Source organism: Gastrolobium bilobum, unplaced genomic scaffold (genome assembly GCF_033153095.1).
Source record: "Gastrolobium bilobum isolate Gb01-03AN ecotype WA unplaced genomic scaffold, APGP_CSIRO_Gbil_v1 utg11595, whole genome shotgun sequence".
Taxonomy (NCBI): domain Eukaryota; kingdom Viridiplantae; phylum Streptophyta; class Magnoliopsida; order Fabales; family Fabaceae; genus Gastrolobium; species Gastrolobium bilobum.
Genome location: NW_026898316.1, coordinates 349,603 through 368,509, shown reverse-complemented (window position 1 = coordinate 368,509; position 18,907 = coordinate 349,603). Strand labels below are relative to the sequence as shown.

At 30.0% G+C, this 18,907-nt stretch overlaps 1 pseudogene; it reads right to left on the bottom strand.

Moving 5' to 3' along the window:
• Nucleotides 1-245: 245 nt before the first annotated feature.
• On the bottom strand, nucleotides 246-18,072 carry LOC133314834 (trihelix transcription factor ASR3-like; annotated as a pseudogene).
• Nucleotides 18,073-18,907: the final 835 nt, after the last annotated feature.

Sequence of the window (18,907 nt, the reverse complement as noted above, 5' to 3'; positions counted from 1 at the left end):
GAATTGAAGGAATAAACATTAACTTACGAGAATAGATGCAATAAAGAGGAGTTTTCACCAATAAAAAAAAAGGAATGATAGAAAGCGAAAAACTGAGGAGTGCTAATTATAAAGGGTTTGGGATGGGGGAGTTGATGATAATGACGTCTAGTGCCAAAACTAAAAGCAATTGGCAAATCCTTGTAAACAGTTACGAGGAATCATGCATGCCCCTGAAAGATCTTTCATGTTTCTTCTGAATTGATTCACAGCTTATCAGCAATTTTTGTTAGAGCATCTGTGAGCTTGGCAAGGGCTGTGACTAAGGTATCTGTTTGCTCCTTCTGCTGATCCCTGGCCAATTGGTAATTTGCGTTCTGAGCTCTGAGTTGGGCTTTCATTATGTCACTATTCCTCCTTAGTACTTTGATAATATCATTGTTGAAATTTGTGCTGTCTTCACAATTCTCTGATGATGATCGCTTTCTCTTGCATCCCTCTTTGACCATAGGTTCTCTCTGATAGCCTGAACCAAATACACTGTTGTTGAGATTACCAACAAAAATAAATAAATAAATAAATGCTTGGGTTTTTTTTATTTTTTTATGTATTCTTGAATCATTTGCAGTCATTTAGACAAAAAAATATTCCCACTCTTGAGTTTAAGGAGTGACCATGGACATAAATGTCAATCTAACTAAAGCTATATTTTTTACGAGCAGCTGATAGTATACAATATCGGTAATATATTTGCCTGGTAAAATACATGCTCTGTTTTTTTTTTTTTTTTTTTTTTTTTGGTATGATATAATAATAACCGAATCAAACTTTACAGCAACCATAGTAAACAAAAAAGAATATAATAATTATAAAGAGTAATAAATATTAAAAATAGAAAATTAAATAATGAAAATTATTCTATTAATAAAATAAAAAGTATAGTTAAACAGAATAATATCAATAATAATATAATTAAACGACCATATAAAAAATAATACGCTATAAAAAATAACATTCTATAATTACTATTATTGTATAAATATACAATAATAGTAAGAGAATTAAGAACAATAAAATTTCTATAATAACAAAAAAGATAATAACAAAAAACTTATTATGAAATGAAATCTCCTCAAATAAAACGAAAAAGTATTTTTACACAATGCTCGGACAGAAATTGTGATAATAATAATTTGGCGTTTTAATTATTTTCTTTTTAAAATTTAAAAAATTTAATAAAAAATATAGTAATTGAAAATGAAAACTGAAACAAATCAACCACCCTCTTATATTTTTCTATGGTAACATTTTTGCCATATAAAGCGAAAAAGTTTATATATATAAGATCTTATCATTCGTGTTACGATATTATGGTTTATGAGTTTTTCTCCCTTTCCGATCTGACATAAGATCTCAATTTTTGGCATGCAACCATCAAAATTGCATGATTTGTAATATCACAAGTCAACTGAACCACTTTTAACAGCTTAAAAAGTTATTTTTATATGCTATGACCAGATTCACCAGAATTATAAATGGCAGTAGTGTGGGCTTTTTGACCACTATAGCATTTTTTTAATAATTAATTACCAAATTGACCCTATTTATAAACTATTTCAAAAATTTAACCTCTCCAGAAAACATAACACCAATCTGCTCCTGTTTGACCGTTGACCATGAAGCCTACCTGGGTACACCCCTACCTACCCGGGTAAATTTTAAAAATTTTTACCTACCCGGGTACACCCCTCCCTACCCGGGTATATTTCTTGAATCTGGAAAATGTTTGAATTATTTACCCGGGTAGAGAGGGGTGTACCCGGGTAAATAATCATAACTCAAGCTTTTCTCTTCTTGCTTTTCTTCTTTGTTTCTGGTTTCTTTTTCAAACCTTGCAGAGTCATTTTAAGAATGGCCAATTTCTGAGCATCTGAGACACCCTCTCCAACATCTTCCTCTTGCCATCTTCAGTTGTCTTTTTTACAGTTTTCCACAACTTAAGCTTGTCAACGCCCAATTCCTTCACCTCTAATTCTGAACATTTTTTTGAATTGCCTGACTGGTGACATGTAATAGCATCCTTTGTTGGAGCAGAACCTTGATTATTTGCTTCACTAATCTCAGGCATATGATCCAGTGGAATATCTTTCATCAATAACCTATTTTCAGATTTTGTTCTCCATGCGTTAGTCCTTCAATTTAGAGATTTTCATTTGCTGTTCACACAAAGAGGATGGGCGCACACAACCAGTTTATGATTATTTACCCGGGTACACCCCTCCCTACCCGGGTAAATAATTCAAACATTTTCCAGATTCAAGAAATATACCCGGGTAGGGAGGGGTGTACCCGGGTAGATAAAAAATTTTAAAATTTACCAGGGTAGGTAGGGGTGTACCCGGGTAGACTTCATGGTCAACGGTCAAACAGGGGCAGATTGGTGTTATGTTTTCTGAAGAGGTTAAATTTTTGAAATAGTTTATAAATAGGATCAATTTGGTAATTAATTATTAAAAAAATGCTATAGTGGTCAAAAACCGCAGTAGTGTGAGTTAATTTGGTTTACCAGGATTGCAGTTCCCTTGACAAGATGGTTGTCTCTGTTTCTCTGCTTATCAGTGTAGAGCAACAAGAAAATGATTGGTGACAATATGTATAGCCTTAGGAGAAACATATGAAGAATGAAACACACCTTACACATTTAATCTGAGCTTATTTAATCTTAAACCAAGGATATAAAACTACTAAAACATATCTTTTTCACCTCGTTTCTTCTTCTTTTTTTAATGATCTCTACTGTAAGCATAAAATTTCGATGGAATGGGAATGATAAAATCATATAATGTGGTTCGTTCGTTTTCTACGGACATTCTTATGTTTCAACGAAATATTTATCGTGGAATTTTTTACGGATTTTCTGTGACTATTACACCATCACAAGTTCTTCAGCAAGTTTATTTTTCAAGCTTCCGCGGTGCTCCTATTCTTTTCTTATTTTCATGTGTTGTAAATGATGCACTTACACTTACATATTGTACATGGCCCAATCGTTTATTGAAAAAGTTTAGAGTCAAACACAATTATACTTATAGCTCATTAAGCATGACTCGCATGTTCAAAGAATCAATAATTTGAAATATAACAAGTGCAATCAAATCCAAGTCCAAATGAAAAAATATATATGATTATGATTTATTTGTCAAAAAAGGAAAAGCATAGAATTTTAAATTTTGAATTGATTTGTAATCAGTTTATAAAAAGGTGTTTAAGACCCTTATCGTAGGAGCTGAATTTAATCTTTTATGAAATCTTAACTTTCTGTTTAGTCATCTTTTCTTATGCACTTTCGGCATCAATAAAGCATGACACATAAGCATGTGTGCATGCATCAGTTACGTTTAGTTTTTGGGCTTATTTAGTCTCATGTTGCATGAGAGAAAGAATCTTATGTCATAGGCACATAGTAGTGAGGCCCATCACCTAAAAAAAAAAAAAAAAAAGGTTGCACGGTTATCAAAGGATGTGTAGGAAGAAATATTTACCTCATATAACATGAGAATAGTTTTTCCTTTACTTTTTTTATCAGTTTGTTATTGTTTTACCACGTAGCTCATAACTTCTTTCAGTGTATAGTTCTTGCTTATATAACACCAGTGTACCTTCAGAATTGTATCAATGAAAATCATAATCTCTTCTCTTCTCAAAATATAAGATGGTATCTAATGCCGAAAACACATAGAAAAAGTGGCTAAACAAAAAGTTGAGATTTGCTAAAAGAGTAACCATTCAGTTCTTGATTTCTATCAACAAAATTCAACTCTTATAATAAGGGTCACAAACACCATTTTATAGACTAATTATAAATTGATCCAAAATCCAAAATCTAAAATCATAAAAAAATGAAAAATTCTTAAAAATAAATATAACGGTTATTCACTTCTGAAAATAAATAAATAATTACAATTAAATTATTCAAAATATGTCCCAATTCTTGTCAAATGTGTTGTTTTTCTTTTCTTGCCAAACAAATCATAATCATATCTACTGCTTCATTTGGACTTAGATTTGATCGTAATTTGTTATATTTCAAATTACTGCTTCTTTAATGATTGAGCCATACTTATTGAGCCACCATTCTGGCTGACTCTAAGCTTCTTGAATCAATGATTGGGCCATGTGCAATTAGTCAACCGTAAGTACATCATTATCCACTATTAGAAAAAGATTCTTCCTCAAACCTTCTTTATCTTCACTAATATCAATCTCTTCAGGTAAAATCTCAATTGATAATTCTTCTTCCATTATATCTTCATCTTCAGATTCTCTATCAGATTTATCATAGACTGGATTATCAACATAAACTAAATTTTCATCATAAGATGGATAATCATTGTAAATCAAATAATCATTATAAATTGGATTATGATCATAGACTTCAAAGTCAAGAATGTTGAGTTACATCACAAATTCTTAAGTAGTGGACTGATTTGCAAGTCGTACTCCCCAATTTCTTCCCTGATTTAGAATCCCAAAAGGATTTATGTCCTTTTCTTCGTTATCGGATGCACCCTCTAATTCCATTCTTCTTTAGATTGAATACCCAACTTTGTTCGCGCAAATCACCGCTCCAAATCTTGGATTTTCATGATCTGCACCTCCAGAAGTTGTTGCTCGAACACTTGAATTTTCTCGCTATGCTCTTGCTTGAGTTTTCGCTCCAAATCTTAGATTTTCTTGCTCTGTGCCCGCACAAGTAGTCGCTCAAAAACTTAGATTTTCTTTAGGGATATCAAAACAGGTTATGACATACGGGTCGACCCGAGACACGACAAGAAAATTCATTTTCAAGTTTACTCACAAAAAAATTCATGTCGTGTTCGTATTAGGAAAACATGTCATACAAAATATTTGTGTCGTGTCGTGTCAACACTAATTCGACCCATATTTTTTAATTTTTTTTAATTTTTTTAATTTTGACCCAATTTTTTAATTTTTTTTTCATTTACCGTTTTGACCTATAGTTTGCGTGTCATTCGTGTCGTCTCGTGTCAATCCGCAAAAAATTTGTGTCGTGTTCATGTTAAAGATTGTGAGACGAATAAAAAGTTGTATCGTGTTCGTGTTGCGTGTATACGTGTCGTGTCGACCCGATTTGACACCCCTAATTTTCTTGTCCAACGCTTACTTAAGTTGTTGCTTCAAATCCTAGATCTGCCTTCTAGATTATTCATTTTATATGTCTCGCGGGTCTATCTGACATGGATGTTTGTCTTCTTTAGGAACGAATATGCATCCCCTACCATCATGACTCCGCAATCCACGACCTCCACGATTCTGTTGAACCATTGATTGAAGGCAACCAAGTGCTCTGATACCAAATGATGCCGAAAGTGCATAGAAAAAGTGTCTCAAGAGAAAGTTGGTATTTGCTAAAAGAGTAACCCTTCAATTCTCAATTTTTATTAAAAATAAAATAAAATTTAACTCCTACAATGAAGGTCATAAGCATCCTTTTATAGACTAATTATAAATTGATCCAAAATTCAAAATTCAAAATATAAAATCTTAAAAAAATGAAAATTCCTAAAAAAAATATAACGGTAATTAACTTCTAATAATAAATAAATAATTATAATTAAATCATTTAAAACACATCTCAAATATTAGATATCAAATTATGTCAAATGTGTTGATTTCTTTTCTTTCTTTTTTTTGGTATACTGATCCTAATTATCTCTTTGAGGTGATTCAGCCCCTCGAGTATCCTCACAAGCTTCAACTTTTTGAGTCGGCTATGAAACTAATACTGAGTTAGGGCTTAGTCATAGTTAAAGCTCTTCGCCCCTCCCCAAAGATGCATTTGGTAGGAATCGAACCCAGGTTCTCTCCCCACCTAGTAGTAGCCTGTGTCGCTAAGTGAGCTGCACCTATCCGGTCTGTGTTGCTTTCCTTTTCTTGTCAAATAAATCACCGTTATATCTGTTACTTCATTTGGACTTGGATTTGATCATAATTTATTATATTTCAAATTATTGATTCCTTTAACGATCGAGTCATACTTATTGAGCCACAATTCTGATTGAACGAGCTTATTGAATCAATGGTTGGGCTATACGCAATAGGAAAACTGTAAGTGCATCAGTATCAAAAAGCTTTGTTATTCAGCAATTTCCTTACTTTCTTTCTTCTTTCTTTCTTAATCAATGGCAAAACAAAACTCATCTGTTTTTCTAGATTTCCTCACAAATCCTACAAACCTCTTTTACTTATATCCAAATGAAATCCCATCTTTGATTCTTGTTTTGCCTCCCCTTAATGGAAAATTTTATATACATGGTTTTGAGCCATGAAAATAGCCTCGTGTTCAAAGAACAAGCTAGCATTTGTTGATGACAACACCTTTGTTCCAGAGCCAACAGACTCAATTTTTCCACGTAGGACAAATGCAACACTATGGTGCCCTCCTGGATATATAAATCCATTTCGAAATCATAACTCAGTCCATTCTATGGATGGAAAGAGCAGTGGATGTGTGGAGAGATTTGCATGAAAGATTTTCACAAAGTGATATCTTCATAACTTATGATCTCCAAGATGATATGTTCACGCTTCAAGAGGGAGATAAACCAGTCTCAGAATACTTCACACAGCTAGAAATTTGGGCTTTGTTTAGGAGTTTGGAGGAGAAGGGAAGGAAAAGAATTAAAGGGAGAGGGAGTGGAAGGAAGGAAGAAAGTGAAATGAAGGATATTCCCTTTCCTTGTTTGAGCGTTAAATCCCTCAAAATTAGGGGAACTTTAATTTTAAGAACAAGAAGGGTTTTAGAGGGTTTTGTAAAAATTCTCAAATCCTTCCCCTCACTTTTTTAAACTCGCCAACAAAAGAAGGAATTAATAAAATCATTCTTTTCCTTTCCCTCATAAAACTAACTCTCAAACAATCCCTTCGACTTTGTTTGGAAATTTGAAGGGGAGGGGAAGGGAAGAAACGGGATGGAAGAGAAGAAAAATGGAGGGTATTCCCCTATGTTTGGGAGTTAAAACCTCCAAATAAGATAACTTTAATTTTAAGAACAAGAAGGATTTTGGAAGGTTTCATAAAATTTCCTAATTCCTTCTCTTCACTTTTTTTTTTTTTTTGATAATCTTCTCTTCACTTTTTTTAAAAACAAGAGAAGACATTAATAAAACCCTCTTATTCTTTTCTTTTCCCTCCTAAAACTAACTCTGAAACAAGTTCTTAGTGTACAAACTTGAAAGTCTTCACCTTCTTTCAATGTGTAGTTGTTGCCTATACAACAACAAAGTATCTTACGTACTGTATCAATGAAAATTAGAATCTTCTTTGTTCTCAAAATATAAGAATGATCATCCAAATATTTATTCCGACAAAATAATTATGGCGAAATGTCCGTCGAAAACTTATTCATCCTCAAAATTGACAGGATATGTCCGTCAAAAATGAATTTTTTTAATAAGAAAAAAAATTGTAAAACGAAAAAGTAATATTTTCATTTTTATTATTTTTATTTAATAATATAGTTTTTAAAATTATTTGTCACTCTTTCTCTGTACTCCAAGTATGTTGTTACATTTCTTTTCTCCACTAAATTGTAAGCCTAACATGTCAACAATCATTTTTGAGCAATACAAACAAATTGAATGAAATGTAATTATGTAACATGAATGGACATAGATATTTTATTGAAACTTCTTACCTGAACCAGGCAGTGTGAGTGTGGGTATTTTTTTGAGACTCCCTTTCACGATTGTTTCCTTTGGACCTAATGTTTTCATTGAAGCAGTTCTGTGTGTCTCAATGTTTTCCTCCTCTGTGCTCCAACCCATTTTCTCACTATCAACAATGGTCTCATCATCCTCATCCTCATCATCCTTACGTTGCTCTGGCGCCACTCCTTCAACTTGATCAGCAACATTCTCTGCTTTTGGTGTCATTTTAATCAGTGTCAATGGAAATGCATTAGCAGTGCATACCCCTCCATCTAATACATTGTACACCACAACATCAAAGAACCCTGGTAATTTCTTTTCTCTCCTCACATCATTCCTCATAATCCAAAATGATTCAGCTTTCTCCTTTATATTTGACTCCCATTTCTTGATCTTCCTGAAATCAGTAAGAAGATTGCCCCATCTTTTTCTGCACTGAACGGGTCCTCTCTTAACACCAAGTTGCTGACAGAATGATGACACTGAATCCCATTTTGGATCAGTGTGAACAAAACCTGATACTGATCTATATCGGCAAAACTGGTCTCCATTTTCGACCACTTTCTTAGCCTCTATGAGAACAAGTGTTTCCTGTCTGGTCCATCTAGGGTGTCTTGTGGCTTTGGTTCTTTCAATTTTGGGTTCAGCTTCTGTTGGTTGTGTTCCAACTTGAGTAGTTGGAGACTCAGCAACACCTTCACAAATTTTCTCTGAAGTTGGTGCCATAACCTAATCACACACCTCGGACACTGATAGACTTTGAGGAATTAGGATGAGATACAATCATACATATAAAAAAAAAAATGTGCTTTTGCTGAAAATAAATGAATTTCCAAAGGAGGATGCGATATTTTTTTCGTGTAGGTAACTTCTTTCCCATGAGTTATTATTTTCCCAATATGGCATTTACTTATATGGATAATCATAAGGGTGCCCTCTCCTTCCGAGTAAGGAGCTAACTATTTGCTGTAGGCAGAGAAAAAGACCAACAACTTTATTTGGGGAAGTCAAAGGTGCCTCATAAGGATGCCCTCTCCATTCAACTAATGACCCATTGCCCTTACCACTATATAAGTGCCTCTTTCCATCCCTTTTTTTTTTTTTTAAGCTTATTTATAAGCATAAGTTAAAACAAATAAATTTTAAATTTTTTTTTTTATAATGAAGAAAAAAACTAAAAGCTCCTCTTTTTTTTAAGCTCTTATCTGTTTTTCTTGAATTATATGTTTTTTTTAAAATGAAGAGTGGTAAAGATAGAGAGAGATAATTTTCTTGAAATATGTACTTCTAAATAATTTTTAAGCTAAATTTTTTATGTAATTTTCAAACAGCTTTTAGTTTTTTTATTTAAACTCTTTTTTTTAACTTTAGCTTATAAGTAATTTCTAACTTAAAATTAAGATGATCGAAACATGGATGAAGAGTGTTTACCAACCGTAACACTTTCCAAGTTCCTAATTTTTTTTATTCTTTTTCTTTTAAGTAATGCTTCCAGAAAAAGAAAAGAATCGGATTTTCAAAACTCGTTAACAAGAAAATATCGGAAAACTTATATTAATAGGATAAAATGATATTAAATTAACCCCATACATACACATGGTTATGGTAGGAGAGTAGAAGCGGTTTAATAAAATTAATTAATTGTATCTCGCTGCCGGTTTGGTTTGGCAAAGAAATGAAAGCATATCTCAAGTAAAAGACTAAAACATTAAAAAAAGATCGTCCAGAAATGACTAATAATATTCGGACACCATTTTTATTACATCTTATGCCACTTTATTACACATATTTTTTTCCCAAACAGATATTGGTGTAATAAAAGAAGTAAAGAAATTATACATGAAAATCAATTTCCATGAAATACACACGGAGTTTGGCCTATCGAACATTTTGTTTATTTCAATTGTTTTTATCATTGTATTCTTTTTTTCAAACTATATAATAATTTGCCCCTTTTCTTAAATTATACACACACACACATATATATATATAATATTTCTCAAGCAGCTTGAGATAAATTTATCTTCGACTACTCCAAAACTACGTCGTTTTATTTATTTATTTTCTTATATTAATTGATTCACCTTTGAATGGTTATGATTTCCTTTTTCTCTCTCTTCCTTTATTAACACTGATCGATCTTTGTACGGTTATGATTTACTAACCGGATATTAAAATTATCTCAAGCAGCTTGAGAAACGATAAGTCTATATATATATAATCAAATTTGACCAAACCCCAATCCTTGGTAAGTCATTTACTTGAGTAAATGATGCATTTACTCAAATAAGTATAGCTCTTCTTAGCCCTACCCCCTAGGGGTGTTTTAGTGATAAGTTATATAGAAATTGGATGATCCTATTTGGTCAAATATCTAGCGACAAACTCCTATGTTTCTTTCATTATAGTATTTATGAACAAGTTCCTGCATAACAAACCTAAGGGCTTTTTATTGATGAGAGTGACGATAGTGACCATATTGATAATAATGACGATATCGACCGTGACCTTGATGCGGAGCTCGAGTCTAACTATTATGAATGTGCTACATATGGATATGATGCTGGAAATAAATTGATTTTATCTCACCCTTCAATTCAAATTAGCAAAAAGCAATGTCTCCTTGCATAATATGGATTCCAAACATGCATGGTCTGGATGTGAATGAGTCGAATTACTTATCCCTTGGTAGATTGATATATGAGGTATATTTTTCTCATATTACATGAGATAACATACCTCTACTACTTATATATCAAAAGTTGAGCCAATATTTATTTATTTATTTTAAAGAGTGGATTTTACATACTTTATATCTATGATATCAGATAACGATTCTCCTACAACATGATACTTGTATTCTCCTTGATATATAGTTTAGGAAGATAGGGAAAGTGCCAAAATCATCACTCCCCCCACCCCCACCACCAAGTTCTAAATAACGGTGAAAATGTGATAGAGTCTAACATAAAAAGAAAAAAAGAAAAAGTTGCAAGTAGACACTTTGCTAATAATGGACTAGGATACATGGAAAAATAGGTTAATTACTCCAATTTCATGAATCTTTCTATAGCTCAACATACAAATAATAACTTTTATCAATCAAGAGAATGCTAATTTTATTTAATCAATTTCAACTTATATTTGATTAAAAGTGCAACATCAAAATCATGTTTCTTTTTTTCTTTTTTACTAAGTGTTAAATTATCACTATTATTATTATTATATGTTAAATTATCACTATTATTATTATTATATGCACACGATAAAAAAATGTTTATGTGTTGCTTTATTATTATTTTTAATTAATTTATCCTTTTACGTTTTGTATTATCATTTAATAATCTTATTAAATCAACTTAAATTCTTAATTCTATTATTTGGGTATGATCAAAGATTCTAATATTTTACATACAATTTTTTAACATTTAATTCTAAAATAAGGAACACTAATTGAGTATACGTTAATATAAATTTAATTTCTAACTAAAAATTATTATTTTATTTAGGGCATAATCAATTTATACATCATTATTATAAGAATAAGAAATATTATACTCAATTTTAATAGTTGATCAATTTTGCTTTTAACAATTTACATGACTAATAAATTAAACTCATTATATGTAAATGATATCAACGAAGATTGAGTGTAATGTTTCCTTTTTGCTAATTGATATAAAAAAAATATTTATTAAGAGAAATATTTTTGAAAGCTTATAATTAATAACTATTGGGGTTTTTTTTTTTAAATTAATGAGAAGTGTCCAATTACTAAAAAGACAAGATCGTTTAAGTTGATTAAAAAAGAGACCAAGGTCAATTTTTGTCCAACTAAAAGAGTGAAATGGTGCTAACATTCATCTCAAGTGTTAAATTTACCGTGTATTGATAAATAAAGGATTTTGAATTAGGATTTCTTTTAAGCAGAATTAAGAGTTTTTTTATATAGGGAATATTTTTTATTTTACATTTTATTTTACTAATAATTATTAAAAAATGCTACATTATTTTCATCATTTTCTATGCAAATATTTAAAAACAGGAAATAAAATAAAAATAAAGTGACATTTTTTTAATTATTAGTGAAACTATAAAATAAAAACATAACATTTTCTTAAATCAAAACACGCTGTCAATTTTGTTAGGTAAGAAATATAGATTTTTATTAAATTTATTAAGATTATTAAAGATTTGGATTTTATAGAACTATATATAGCATCCGCGTTCAAAAGGTTTGGCGGTTGTTGCTAAAATGAAACGTATAGTTGTTATCTAAATAAATAATACTTTTTTTTTATTGTTTTTTCCATATGTTTTGGATGGTTTCGGAAACGGAAGCATTTTCTATATGGCATATGGGCCTTTTTGAATACTATTTTCAAAATAGTTTTTTTTTTAATTTTAATAAAAAAACTTTTTAATAATACTTATTTTATAAAAATAATTTTAAAATTATAACTGTTTAGACTTTAAAATCAAATTTAGATAATTTTGTTTGATTCTGTTCTGTTTTTTTAGTTATTAAAATTATTTTGTAGAATAGTTAATGAAAAAGGTATTTTTTATTTTAAAATTTAAAACACAAAACAAAAACAACTAAGATATGTTCTCTAAATTTAATTCTAAAAACTAAAAAATAGTTATAATTTTTAGAACTATTTTTACGAAACAGGCCTTATCAAATAGTTTTTTTATTTTTTTATTCTGAAAATTAAAAAATTATTTTTGAAAACAGAATTCAAATTGGACCATCATATTTCACTTGTTTCTATTTTGTGTTTTGACTTTCAACATTTAAATTAAAAAAATATAGAAAATACTCATTTCATTAATTATTCTACAAAATAATTTTAAGGAAAAAAAAAAGTAGAACACAATCAAAGAGGCCCTTAATAGATTGAATGTTTAATTTGTTCTTATTTTGTGCTCTTCCAGATCAAGTTTCTGAAAAATATTGAGATCTAGAAACCTTTACCATGCAGCCTTATATGGGTGATAGATTGCGTTTGGTAATTACACATCAGTGGTTTACTTTCAGATTTAATCTTTGATGCTCGTCCTAATCTGATGGAGTTTAGCATGAAATGAATTGTCCTACATATAAAATACCGGTCAAATATTTGCATGAAATATGGCTGAAGCATTAATTATTTTTTATTTACTTTTATTTTTTCTATTTATATTTAAAAAAAAATTAATTATATTTAAAAGCAAATTTTAATTAGGTAATAATATTTTGGATATTTTAATAATTAATAATTTAATAAAGAATTATTATAATTTCCTACAATTAATTTTATTTTGCATGTTATCAAAATAGATTTGGCCCGTTGGATTGCCTTGCCCAGCCATTCATTTTGAGTGAGCTGGGGAAACAATTTTGACCCATAATTTAGTGGGTCAAATAACCCAAACCCATTTGGGTTATGGGTTTAACAGTTTGATTACACGGATTTATCAGAGAGAGAGAGAGCTCGTTCCTTCAGGACCAGGATCTCGCAGCTCAAGCTTCATCTCATAGTACAAACATCAAGCACATTTTAAGAATTTTAATAAGGTTTGCATTTATGACACAAGAAAGTTTTCTACACACATAACATTTTGTAGGGTCCATACTTTTTGAAGAAAAAAAAAAAAAAATATGGCACGCAAAACGAATTTCTGTAACATTACACAATCACTCTTCCTGCAACATAATTTTTATAAAACTCTTTCTAATATGTACGGTAAACATAAAAATCACAAAAAAAAATAAGGAAGAGATTTGTATGTATGAAGCTTATGCGAGGCCTATAAATTTTCATCCGTCCCTTTTTGGGTGGATCGGGAGGGAAAGAATTTGGACCCTCAAGAATTCTTTTAGAACGGATTGCAGGAACGTATTTTACTTCGTTACTCTCATTGTTTAGAACGTATTGCAGGAAAAGCATACGATCCAAATTTGAGAGGAAAGACAAGCAAAAAATAAAATAAAAGTAAAGGTGAGTCCCATATGTTTCTCATCGGTTCCAATATCGACTTTATTTTGGTATGTTTTTAAACCACCACCACAGCCCCACCAAAAAAAAAAAAAGTGGTGGATTAAGTCAATCTGATAGTAAGTTAACAATGGAAAAGAAATGCAAGAGTTAGGGATTTTTTTTTTTTTGACAAAGAAAAGAGAAAGGAATTTATTTATTTATTTTGTAAATTTTATCATTTATTGTAGTATTTTTATTATTTTTTGTGAATTAAATCAAACAAGAAGAGTGTAAAGTATAAACTTTAATTTTCCTTCCGTTTCTTTTCTCTGTATGCCTTATCTTTATTTGATATCTTTAATGAGTTTTGTTTTTGTTTTTAAAGGATACAGAGTTATGTCATTTTAAGTGAGAGAAAAATATAAATAATGAAAATTATGAAAGAAAAAGTGGATATTTTTTTTAATTTAAATTCTAAATAAAAAATACTATGTTGTATCTTTTTTTTCTTTTAAAATAACACAATTATAAGGATAAATATTTTTTCCTTTCTTTCTATTTTTAAAAAAAAAAACATTTTTCCCTTCTTTAATACCCAACAAAGTCATTATTAACATTTGTTTCTAGTCATGTTTAAAACCAGAGAAAGGAGAAAACCCTCGTTCTTTTTTCATTAGATGGGATCAAAAAACAAACTAAACCACTCCTCCCTTATTTTCTTTGCCTTTTTCTCCCGTTATGCCAATCAATGGATAATATTTTTCATAAATAAATTTTTTTTGGGAGTACTGAAATAAAAAAATTATATATTACAAAAGCTTAATAATAAATAAAATATTAGTTATTAGTAAAAAAAAAAAAAAGGATCCGATAGGTCAACCCGTCCCGACAAGTCACTAATTCATTTTGACTCACAACTCAGTGGGACTGGTTGAGATGATCAGATGAGTTGGTGGATCGAGATAAATAACTCAATCCGTCTCATTTTGATGGATTGACCTGTCGGTCGGGTATAACTCATATTATCACATCTAGTTTGTACGAAACAAATTGTATTATCCAACACACAAAATAATAAGTGAAATCCATTAAAAAAAAAAATGGATTTAATTTATTTTTTCATATATTAGATGAGACAAATTATATCATTAACGAATATGAAACAGTATTCTCTGTCACAGTACATAAGAAAATTTCCAGCTGTGCGTGGGGTGGGGTTATGATGGCGAAAGCGGAGCGGTTTCAGAATGAAGAAAAGGCCAAAGGGCGGAAAACGTTGATGTGGTGCTGACGCTTCATGGCCGTTCGATTCACAGCTCGATGGTGACACCCGATGCTATAGAATGACATCAGATGTCATAACATGATTGAGATTTTCTGAAAGAGTACGGATAGATTAATTATATGGAAAACGATTTTATATACTATAATGAAAATTCATATATACTGCAATGATAATGATAATGGATTGAAATGGCTTTGGGGGGGCTCATTTTGTAAATTTATTGGCAGCTCCAGACGTTAGAGGAAAGACGAAAGATGAAGAAATTTGGACCACAGTGGCATTTTAGGGTTGGGGCACTGACAATGTAGCCAATAAAGGGGATAGTTCCAATTATGACATTGTTGACAATTATTTAATTTTAGTTTTTGGTTGGAAAATTCGAAAATGACATTGATTACCCAAGGTAAAGTGTTGGACATAGGAGCTTACCAAAAAAAAAAAAAAGTGTAGGACATAGGAGGCTAATGTAACTCTGGGAAGCAAACAAGGATGTATATAAGTTTAAACTTTGTTACTAAAAAAAAAATAGTTGAAAAGTGAGTTTAGTAGGAAGATGTAAAAAAAAATTTGTTTGGTTGACCGAAATATTACCAAGAAAATTTATTTAAATTTACAAAATCTATGTTCGGGAGAAACTTCACACCTGTTTTTTCACTTTCTCAATTATCTTAAAATACCATATTTTAAGTGGTATTTTGTAATGGTGAATTTCATCCAAGAATCAACACAAAAGTCATTTTCCTATCTATCTTATTTGCCTAGTATTTTTTTCAAAAACCTGAACCAAACATGATATTTTCAATATTCACTTACACTTTCCTATCAATTTTAAAATAAATCTTCTACCAAACACGGCCTAAGAAAGAATACATGTGCAAGTCCAACTAGCTCCTCATCCAAGTATTTTTTTCAAAAACTTGAACCAAACATGATATTTTCAATATTCACTTACACTTTCCTATCCTATGAATTTTAAAATAAATTTTCTACAAAACACTGCCTAAGAAAGAATACATGTGCAAGTCTAACTGGCTTCTCATCCACTAAGCTAAGTTTGTATCCGAATCGATAACATCAAGTAACATTGCGCGATGCAGATAATAGTCAAATTACATAATATATCAAATATTATGGATTGAGCCAATCTTGCAGAGAAAGGGCGAGAATCGAGATTAATCCCTTATCCGAAGTTTAGAGTGCAAAAATTTTCACTTCTGATCCAAAAAATATCTACCAAAAATGGAACACATATCGTATTTCACTTACCAATTGTGCCCACCCTCGGATTAAGTGAGAGTAATATAATGATATACCAAATATTCAAACGAAAATTACATAATCTAAACTCAATTACCAAAGTTTAATCTAGAATTACATCGTGTCTCTGGAAATTTGAAATTAAATGATTATTTTGAAGTAAAAATAATCACTTGAAAAAAATTAATTTTACTGTAAAATTTGACATTCAAAAATGATTTAAATTATTCACATTTTTTCAATTAATTTTAAATATTATTTACAATTTTTTTAATTTGATTTATATTTTTAAATTCTATTTAAATTAATTATACACATATGATTTTAAATTTGAATATTTTACTAAATTCATGCTTTATAAATTATATATAAATGGAAAAATTATTTATCATTTTAAATTACATAAAATTATGTCATTTAAGAGAGAGATAGACACAAAATAAAAAAAATATTTAAAATTTAAATTGAAAAAAAAATCACTTACTTTCTCTCCTATGATTTTTATTCTTTCTTTCTATCTCTCTTAAAATGATATAAAATATGTCATTTAAAATGACAACATCAGACCCATAATAAATTTAAAAAAACATATTTATTTTTTTAAATGAAATATAGTTGTATTACTTTAAACAAAAGAGAGACATCACCAAATATTTTTATTTAAAAATTAAATTTAAAAAAATTACTCACTTTTTTCCTATAATTTTCATTAACTTTTATTTTTTATTTAAAATAACATAATTTTATGTTTCTTAAAATGATAAATATTAAATTCATAAATTTAAAATACTTATGTAGTTCTGATAATGTACAGATAACTTATTTGTGACGTGAAAACTTTATCACAGGTCTAGAACTTAGAAGATCACGTTCTACTGGCGCGTGGATCGCATGCCCCAAAAGTAAATTCTGATAACTGACGAGCAACGACTGAATAAATTTTTGATGCTATTGTTGTATTAAAATTCAGTGCATCCCATTAATAAAAATATTAAAAATCATAGGAGAGAGAAAAATTTTAGCAGAAAAAAAAAATTAACTAATATGTAATATTTCTATTATAAAAATGTATTGAATCTTTAGTACAAAAATAAAAACAAAGATTTATTCGTGAAAAGGAACATGGTAAACGCTTTTCAAATTGAAACTCTGCAACTCTCTTTTTGGCTTTTTTCTTTATCATTCTCCATCTTCCGAATTTTGAGTCTCTCGAGTCTCGGCACTAACTTTAAAGTAACTTTTAAAGTAGCCAAAATTTCTACACAGATACTGTAGTTACTTTTGATTTATTTAGGATGTATTTTACAAAAAGAAGTAATAAAGAGTTATACTATTAATTAAAAAGTAAAATTAATAAATTTTAATAATTTTGTAATTTGTAACACATATAAATGTATTTTATTATAATCTTAATTGTTATTTTTTAATCAATAATTATGTCTTTATTTTTTCTCTAAAATATACTTTTCACTTTAAAAGAAACAAATCCGAATTTTAGAATTAGTTTTTTTTGTTGTTGTTAAAATAGAGCGTATAATTATATTAATTTTATTCAAATTTTAAAATTCACAATATTATTTTTTACAGAAGATTGAAGAAGTTATATAAAAGAATAAATTTAATAATAATCAGTGTTATTAAGGTAATAACATGTTAATTTTTTTTTTTAAATTATTTAACAGTTTAGTAAGCAGCTCAGCATATTTTGTCTATGTGTCTCTCTTTGTCCCTTCTACTGAGTTCGAATGGATCACACTGTACTGCAGTCTTCAAACTTTAAGATTCCTATCAGACCATGAGCCCGCAACGCAATGCCAACAAAATCTTCCATCATGAAAAGTTTGTCACCCTCTTTCATTGGGATGCAACGGTACCTTTTATTAAAAAGGAAAAAAAATATTTAATCTTTTTTTATAACTAAAAACTTTTTTTTTTAATATATCAAGGGGCAAAAAACTTTTCTTTTTAGTATGCATGTATCTTATTGGATATCAACATAGAAGAAGATTCATCAGAAACTGGCCAGCTCAGCAAAGCTGTTAAGCAGTGCCATGTGGATCCTTTAATCACGAATTCACCCACGTGACATAGCTTTAAGTTAGTTATGAAGTTATGATTAGTTGATTAGTTGGTTACACTTATATAAATATGTATCTGATACATTGAAAACTCAGTTAATTCATTTTTTCATTCTCAGTAATGAATTCTTCTAGATTTCTCTCATTGATCTTTTGTAATATGGTATCAGAGCTTTCATAGGCTCTGGTATCCACATTCCGCTGCTTTCTTGTTCTTCAATCTCTGATTTTCTTTCTTATTTTCTTGGAAACAATGGCTGATTTGATTCCAGAATTTCTCACGAATCCTGGACATGCATTCTACATGCATCCAAATGAAAATCCTGCTCTCATTCTTGTCAATCCTCCTTTGAGTGGGAAGAATTACCACACTTGGGCGCGTGCTATGAGCATGGCGTTGCTATCCAAGAACAAGCTTGGATTCATAGATGGATCCATTATTCCACCGGTTGCTGCTGATCCTTTGTTTGTGGCATGGCAGCGTTGTAACACTATGGTCCTTGCATGGATTCATAGATCCATCAGTCCTTCAATAGAAAAGTCGATTCTTTGGATGGACAAGGCCTTTGATGTTTGGCTTGATTTGAAAAATCGTTTTAGTCAATCAGATATTTT